The following is a 9,065-nucleotide window of genomic DNA, read 5'->3' as shown; positions in this document are numbered from 1 at the left end:
CTCCTTCTACCAAATGGAGAACACCTAAATCAAAACTCTTCAGTGTATTTGTCTGCTATGTATATCGTGTAGCATAGAGAGTACTGTAATTAGTCATCCTTTCCCGGTGGTAATTACTGGAAAAAGTTTAGACTTCAGGAACAGTGTGTCTCTCTTCAAAACCTATCAATCATTTTTAAAATTTGCAGATTATGTAAAACATTTTGCATGCTTACAGTCTGTTAAATTTTATTGCCACATCTAGCCTGAGGACCAGAGTTCACTGGCATTTTAGTAATGCATGGAGATTTAAAATTTATATGTGAAGTTGCTAACTTTATTAACAGCAATATTATTCTTACTATGCTTTTGCTGTTTCCTTCATTTAAGGAGCTGAACATCAGAGTTAAGTGAGTCATTAGCATCCCTGTTAAGCAATATTTGATAAAGCAGACCTCCCCAGGCAAACGTTTTGATTTTAAGCTCATTATTTTATACAGTTCTAAATGCTTATACAAGTAACTTGTATAAAAGAGATACTAAATGGAAACCTAAACCAATCAACAAGCCTGCAAAGTTTTATTTCTGAAGATATAAACACTTTTGCTGCTATTCTGCAAGTGTTGGCTAGTAATATATTTGTGTTTGCTTTTGAACAGCACAAAATACTGCTTATCCTATCAAAGCATAGAAATCATAAACAATACTGTGGCGTGGTCATGAGTAGAAAGGTAGCATTAGCTTCTGGTGACTCCAGCGAATTGGAAAGGATGTGGTGGCAACAAACCAAGACTGTGTTAGCCTTGATGGTAGAAGTGGGGGAAAGTTGAAGGTATAGTTCCACTTGTGAGGGTATGGTTCAAAGCAGCAGGCTAACGAGTTGCTTCATATGAAATTTTCAGCCTTTATCAATCCATCCATTTACTGTAAGAATACATGGAAAAGGTGCCTGGAGTGAAACAGCCTGAAAACCTCTTTGTTTCTATTTATCTGGGGACTTGAAAGGCTGGCTAATGGATGATGAAGAGACTCGTTACTTATTGATCACGATAGTAGTGACGTGTGTGCATGATGGCAAAAACAATATGCACTGTAGTGCAAGATTAAAAAGGGAGGGTTTTTTTTTTTAGAAACTAATATTTAACTTTATCAGAGAAGTTACTGTTGACAATTTATTGGTTTTAGGATAAGCCCTTACACGTACTGAGCAAAGATTACACATAAGGTAACACTGTTAAACTAAAAATCTGTGCCATATGAATCATTCATACAGAATGATGTTAAGACCACTGAGATTAGCTAGCAGAGGTAACAGCGTACTTTTCAATTGCTCTCAGTCATGGGAGTGTCAAGCTAGAGAGCACCAGTCTCAGGATACTCTAGTATCAGGACATCACCTCAGTACGCTTCCATTTTCCCAACCATAGCCAATATTCTACAGCTGCATTAGAGGCACATTGTGTGGCCTTTGTGGATGCGCGTGAGGTAGGGAAGGGACAGGAAATCCCACCAACAACCTAAACTAACCATACTGGTACTTTGTACCACTGTAGGACAAGTATAGAAAAGAAAATGAGCCATGGGAGCCCTGATCACAGGAAGCAGCGGAGCTGGTCTAGCATACTGCTCTTTCTGTGTTAGCAGAACTTGCTGCTTATCTTTCTCCTACGCTTTCCAGGCATCTTTCTAGATGCTACCTTATTGTTATGAAGATCTACACAGAAAACTATACCATAGCCCTAGCAAGAAGTCCTAAATAGTCATAAACCCGGGTCTTTGCAGTGAAGTCTTTCTCATTGCAGTCAAAATAAAATCCAACAATATATCTGCATAGAGGTAGCCGTATAAGATATATGCTCTCTTCTATCAGGAGGCAGATTTTAAATAGGGCAATGACATTTCCAATAATTTGCTATAAAAAGCAATAAACCAGAGTGGAGCTGTCTTGAACTTGGCATTCAGCAACTTGCAATAAACTCAGAATATTGTTATTTCATATCTTCTGTTAGAGAAATAGTTCCAGTCTTACTGTAGTTATTGTTGCTATGGTTCCCTATGTTGGAATACATGTTTATCTGCACATTCCCTATCGTTGAGGCTACCTCACATGATAGCGAAATGAAAGGCCTTTGTGGCATGTGAGGTAGGGAAGGGGCAGGAAATTTTCATCCTCCCAAATGAGGGAGTCTAGGGTCTGCTGATGTAGACTACTTCACAATATGGCCTCAAATACACTATCAGGTAGTTCGAAAGAGTGATTTCGGACATATCTCACTTTTGCAACAGAATGTCTTGCAAGCGTATAGGCTTAGCGCTGAACAAGCTGGTTCATTTTTATAGCACAAAAAGTGCATCTCTGTAATAAAATGCGGTACTGCACAGAGACTTTTCAGCTCCGTCCATGCCAGTTAGCACAGATTCCAGAAACAGAATTGTCTGCTGTTCTGCTTGGCCAGTCTCTTTGTCCTAATTTAAAGTGCTCTAATTTCAGTGCTCTAATGCATTCTGAGATACTGGCTTCTGTCCTGAAACTAGCAGAATTGTGTCAGTATGACTCTGCACCACCACTAGTAAACTCAGCCCCATGCTACTATTGCTTTACTGCTTTCAGCAGACAAACCAGTTTATATGGATCCCCTTGGGTAATCCTTGGAGCAGTACTGAACGTGTCCGCTGACTATAAAGCACACGAGCAAAACAGAGACTGCGCTGGGACTGTCCTTTAATTAAAAAGAGAGTTAAAGCGAACACAGCATCAGTCAAGGTTCAGAATTTACTCTTCAGGGTCTTTCCCAACAAAGTACAAGGTTGCTTCTCTCCTCTGTGTTCCACATCTACATGCTGCAAGAAGAAAGGTACTTGATACTGAGATACGAAGGCTCACGGGCCTCAAGGATGCTATCCCCAGACAAGCAGCTCTCCTGAAAGAGGCTAGAATGGCTGTGAACACACTTCAGCTGATCCAGGTTCACTTGCAAACAAAGTTCAAGTAAAAAAAATGAGGGAATGGAAAAAAGAGCAAACAATGTGTTTATTTAGTTCCCAGTGACTCTCCTACTCACTGGCTCTGTTGTCCTACTCACTGCTGAGAGCAATTCAGGAGGCAGGTCTCCCTCACAGAGCTCCACAAGGACTGACAACATTTACTCTGTTATCCCCATGGTGAACACTGCATAAAAGCCCAGCGTAGTACAAAAAGTGCAAAAACCCCAACTCAGCTACACCCTTGGGGGAGGTGTTCTTTGTACTCTTCCTGCCCCCTATAGTCAAATAGAAGCCAGTCAAAACCTCTCTCTCTCCCTGGCTTTTGCAATATGGGAGAGTTTTCAATCCAATCTCTTCCTCTTTCTTTTCCATGCAGCACTGACCTAAGCATGCTCCGTGCAGCAGAGTCACACAGAGCAAACAATTTTTTGTTGGGGCAGAATTCAGCCATGTTTATTTATATAGCTAGACTAATCACTGCAACCTTCTGATGGTCACCATGTGTCTGGCAAGCTTCAGCTGCGGTGTTCTGGGAAGCTACAGCCCTGCTTTCTCCCATGCGTTCCCCTCTGCAGCCCTGAATGAAAGAGGGAGCACTGTGAGGCAATGAAAATCCAGCTTCTCTACCTATATGTTAGAACAGCTGAACTTTTGCTCCCTCTCTATTCTTCTTGTCCACATCCTGCAAATCCAGCAACTGCTCTTTAGACAGAGTACAATCTGAGGTGAAACATTTGTAAGAACTAGTGCTGCATGCATTTTCGCATGAACTATCGCACTTAGAAACAAATGCTATTTAAAGTGGATTGTCCCAGGAGTCTCTCTCAGTTAGCACAATGCACTTTCCCAGAAGGGGTTCAATTTCAGGTCTTGAACTTGTCCCACGCTCCCAGACCTCCTGGGCCAAAGAGTGTGGCAGAGTCATTAAACCCAAACCCTAGCTGGGAGCTGGTACCCTTGATGGGTCAGTCCTGAGCCATTCAAAAAATGAAGTTTGTATATCCAAAGGGGGGAATCAAATTTGGCCTTCCTCAATCAGAAGCTGACCCCCTGACACCCCAAGGAAGGGAAGTGGTGCCCTAAGCACTCCTGGGAAAGAAAACAACACTTTTTCCCTTCCCAAAGAAAACCCCCAAGGAGAGTCATAACAGCTCAAAATTCCCAAAAAGGGGGAAATTTTGAAGAGCAAACTGAAAACTACAAGGAGTTTTGCTATCCTTATTAATTTTTGTTATAAAGCTATCTAAAACCTGAAGGACTTCACAGGTACCTGATTTATTTTTTGTGGTGCTAAAAATCTGCCTTTTGTGGAGACTGTGCAGTTTTGAAAGTTATAGGTGTTGCAGAACATAAGGGGAGGGGTTAATCAGTGCCTTGTGTAAGAGAAGGCTCTTTGTTTTGAATATTTTCTTCTTTTCTCCTGTTTTCTAAAATTATCTGGCAAACAATGCAAATGGTTTACAGCAGTCTGTCTCCTTTCCAATCAGTGATGCTGTACTGATTTGCACCTCTGGGGAAACCCATGAAGGTAGTGACAGTCTAATAACTGGAATCATCTGCTGCAGTCTAAAGAAAATTTCATATCAAAGGTTTTCAGTCTGGCTTTAAAAAGTATTCTTGTGTTTTTTCTATGTTCAGGAATGCCATGCATGAGCCACTTTATGAGGGTTAAGAAGGTGGACAGTTGAGAAACAGGAGCTCAGTTTTGGTATTATCTGTTTTCAACATGCAATATAGAAGTTGTGCGTTCTCGGGAAATACTTTTGTTGATGTTCTGCTGGACCAGGACAGAATCACCCTCAGCATCAGATTTCCCTGTTTATCTCCACAATATGTGTTGCTGAGTTTCCTACACATCCACTAAAAAGAACAGAATCTGGAGGTTTAACCATTGTCTGGGAATCTCAGAACATGGACAGGATAAAGCTTGATATCATAGGGCTTCCATGCATTCAAAGATAAGATAATTGCTACAGAAAAGGGCATGGTATACTTTTCTAAATACACCTGATGGTCAATAATAAGTAAAGCCAGAGAAAATCAATTGGAACATGCTTTGGAACTCACCAGTGACAATTTAGGGACTTAACAAAAGCATACACAGTGGCCATATTTGTTGGGGAATCAAGCATCAAGCTGAGAAGGGAAGGAAGATAGGAGGGAGGGAGGAACAAGAAGGGTGGAAAAGAGGCAAGCAACGCACCAAGGATTTTGCTCAGAAGTTCAAGATGCAATGGGCCCTTCCTCACTGAGGCTGCAAAGATGCTATGCAGAGAACAGACAGACTTTGCTGAAGCTGGAGGGAGAGCAATGAAGTGGACTATAGTGTGGATCTCGGTATAAATCAACAACTGTAGCACAGAAATCACTGACTGATGATAAGCATCAGAAAAGAACCAGTGAGTCCTCGTCCATAGGTTGCAGAAAGCCTTACTGATGCTCACCCTAGCCACCAGCCTGTCAGTATGGTGTGCTTGTGGGGAAAAGTCCTGCATTAAAAGAGACATATGTATGCACTATTATAGGACAGAATTGAGTGAAAGACTATTGCCACTCTCCAGGGTGTGGATGCTTCATTAACTACTTACTTATATATTTACTACCTTTTCTTAAGCTGGTATCACGGTGTCTTTCCCTAAAAAAAAGTCTTTCCTGGTTTTATGTGCACAGTGGAGAGGACTTTGGGTAAGGACTGTACTGCTTAGTGAGGGTACCCAGAGAAGAGCTATTACCATGCACACCTGGCAGAATTTCCATTTCATTTGTTCCATTGTTCAGGTATGTTACAAGTACCTGTCTGCAGAAAGGAAAGACTTAATTTTAAGCTCACACATGGATAGGCTCCTGAAAAATCAATTTTAAGACTAGAAGGAACCTTAATAATCTCAGAGACTGATCTTGCGCATGCAAGTGTAGGGTTCACAGACAGTAGATCTGTATATTTTCTGCTTCGAGCAGATATTCAGGGTTAATTCAGGAAGTCAAGAAAATGAGAATCATTAACAAAGATCTTTTGGCAGATAAATGAAGTGGCCACATCATTGCCATCTCTTTAACAGCTGCCCTATATGTTTTGCCTCTCTGTTGCAGCAGACAATGACTAACTGCAATCAGTTCAGTTGGTACTTACAGACTGGCAATTTAATCTGCGTGAAGCACTGAGCTTTATCCCAGTATTTCGGTATCCAGTTATCTACATTTGGTAAACTGAGGAGTAATTTGAGACTAAATGAGTGATTTTAAATTTTTTTTTAAATGTCAGAGCAGTGCTCCCCTATTATAAACTCACCCATGTATTCCAAAATTTTTACGCAGTGTTGGGGTTTGCAATGTTTTTGTTAGCACTTTTAAAGCTGAAGTCAAGTATCTATTCTCAGATGGAAGGCCTCATCCCTGGAAGTGTTCAAGGCCAGGCTGGACAAGGCTTTGAGCAGCCCAGTCTAGTGGGAGGTGTCCCTGCCCATGGCAGGGGCGTTGGAACTAGATAGTCTTTAAGGTCCCTTCCAACCTGAACCATTCTATGATTCTATGTACCTTCTCTGGTAATAGAGAATGGCCAAGAGATCCTAGTGATAGCCCTGATACTGAGAGCAGCAGGACTGCACCAGTGTGGTGACCCAGCTGGGCTGTTTAGCTCTACTGATGCAGAGGGTATACCTACTGTGCTGAAAGCTCCAGGATTATATTGCTTTAGGATGGTGTATTTCTTTGTGGAGCAATAGTCACAAGCAAGCACATTTGATGCTTACTCAATGGTCTTTTAATCTTGACATGTCCCCAGAAGTTTATGTTCTCCTAAGGGAGACAACCCTTAGGGCATAGGCAGCATGTAGACTGAAATGGGGTGACAGAACTATGGTTTAAAGTCTTTCAGCAGGTTGAAAATAGTTTTCACAAAACTGTTTTGAACAATTCATTTCATTTCCACGTACAGAGGCTTTCCGGGCTAGTACTCAGACAAAACCTCTATTGGTACAAGAAGATAGGAGAACGTGTGAGAAAGGTTGTGCCTGTTTAGACTTTTGAAAGGTTACCAATAATCAACAGTGATTTATGCTACTTGCAAATTCCATTTGCAGCCTTTAGTTTAATCTCTTCAAATCTTTGATATCTTATAACACTAAAGGTGTTTATAAACCTGATAGAGTGTATTTTTAGAATATGGAGCTAGATAGGAGCTAAACTGGGGTCTAAGGAATTTTTTATTTTTTATTTTTATTTCAGTGGGACTTAAAGTTCAGGAGATACATTTCAGGATATATATTCCAGGATTTCATTCTTCCTTTGGGTCCCAATTATGCTCTGATTTACACTCCATATAATTCCACTAAATCAGTGCTCCTACTCCACTCCCTATCTCTAGCTACCAGTTAATGCTGTGCTTGTTCTTATATCACATCTCTCCCACAAGTCTCTCCCACAAGTGCAAATACTCTTGCTAATCAGAATAGAGATGGTGTGTGTTCCTGATGAGCAGAGAAATGAGGCAATGAACACAAATCCTGACACTAAGATCTTACTTACAATGTATGGCCCCGTTGTTACACATAGCTGCTGACAGCACGCATATAGGCTGAAGGGCACAACACAATTCTCACTACAAGCAGGAGAGCTTGGTGTGCAGTAATTATGTTTTCTACAGTCGTCTCCCTTATCGCCCCTTCCTTTTGAAAATATCCATATGAGAGATTCAGTTAAAGTGCTTTCAATTTACATGTTTAAAATGAAGTGTTTTTTCACCTTCTCTCAGACAAGCGACATATACCAGCCCCTTGCTCTCTGAAAGATGCCACCCGCCCTTTCAGTGAAGCAGAAGGATTGGAATGGCAAACAAACCAGTTCTCTTGCTGAAGTAATTTTACTTTTCCTGTATCACAAAGAACACAGCAGAAAGTTAATGATGTTTCTTCTTTTCAGAAGAACCTTGATTTTTGTGCACATATTTAAATAAAAATAAAGCTGCTTGGTATCTGTGTCAGCACGTGACACTATTTCTTGCTGCAGTCATGAAAAATTCATGCATTATGTATTGGTTAAGAATGTCATCCTTTCCTAAGACCCAAAAGGCAATAATTCACTTAAACATTGATTCAAAATAAAAATATCACAGAGACTTTTCCCCAGCATGGTACATTACACAAGCACATAAAATAAAGAAAGGAAGAAAGGTCACATTAAAGGGAATGCAAGATGTAGTTAATCTGGTTAAACAGACAAACTCTCCAGGGCAGGAACTGTCTACTTATGTGTCGGTGTAGTGCCTTACACAGCAAAGCTCTTACCCAGTGGAGCCTCCAGACCCTTGAACAGCAACAATACTCAGGATTATGGGAGTTAAGGGAAAGACTGAGGCCCATATTTGATTTTCGTTGGCATAGTTGATTTCCTCTGACCTTTGTTTACAGTCTTTGCATTTCATGGTACTTAAAATACAAGCAAATGCTACTGCAAAGAGTATGCTATTAAGGAATATGATTTTCTAATATTTGTTAGGAGGGCTGTTATAGTACATAGGCCTTTCAGTCACATACATGGAGAAATCTAAGAGAGAACTAGGAAAATGGTAAAATGGCACATGATATTTTAATGAAAAATCCCCAAAGAGGCTTGGTTTGTAATATAATTCACACTACTGAATTGCAGAATAGAAAGTTATCTGCCTAATAAAAACATCACTGGTTTCAGCCCTGGTATGAGTATCAACTTACTACCTTTCATTCTATTATCATCTACACCAGAAGCTATGTATCTCTGTAGGTATAGCTAAAAAATTAATTTCTCAGTTATAACAACAATGGTTTCTAACCAGTGGCTTTATGCAAAACAAAACAAGTCTATGTATAATTTGTGCAGTTGTCCATGCTGCCCAGCAAAGTGAGAGTCTTGCTGTACATGCCACCTACCCCAATATGGTCTGGGAGCGGAGTGGCTTTGCTACATGTAAGCAGTAAAGGGGGAGGCATTGGCAAGCTTTATGGATAGAACTAAAAGCATTAGACCAGCTAACATAGTTGAAAAGTTATAAAAATGTTTTTTTGCAGAAAAGCCCTTCTTCACGTTTTACAGCTCTTCAGTCTAAGAGTCCGTTTAATTTTTACAAG

The sequence above is a fragment of the Rissa tridactyla genome, chromosome 5, assembly GCF_028500815.1.
Source record: "Rissa tridactyla isolate bRisTri1 chromosome 5, bRisTri1.patW.cur.20221130, whole genome shotgun sequence".
In the NCBI taxonomy this organism is placed as follows: Eukaryota; Metazoa; Chordata; class Aves; order Charadriiformes; family Laridae; genus Rissa; species Rissa tridactyla.
This window is presented reverse-complemented; position numbering follows the sequence as displayed.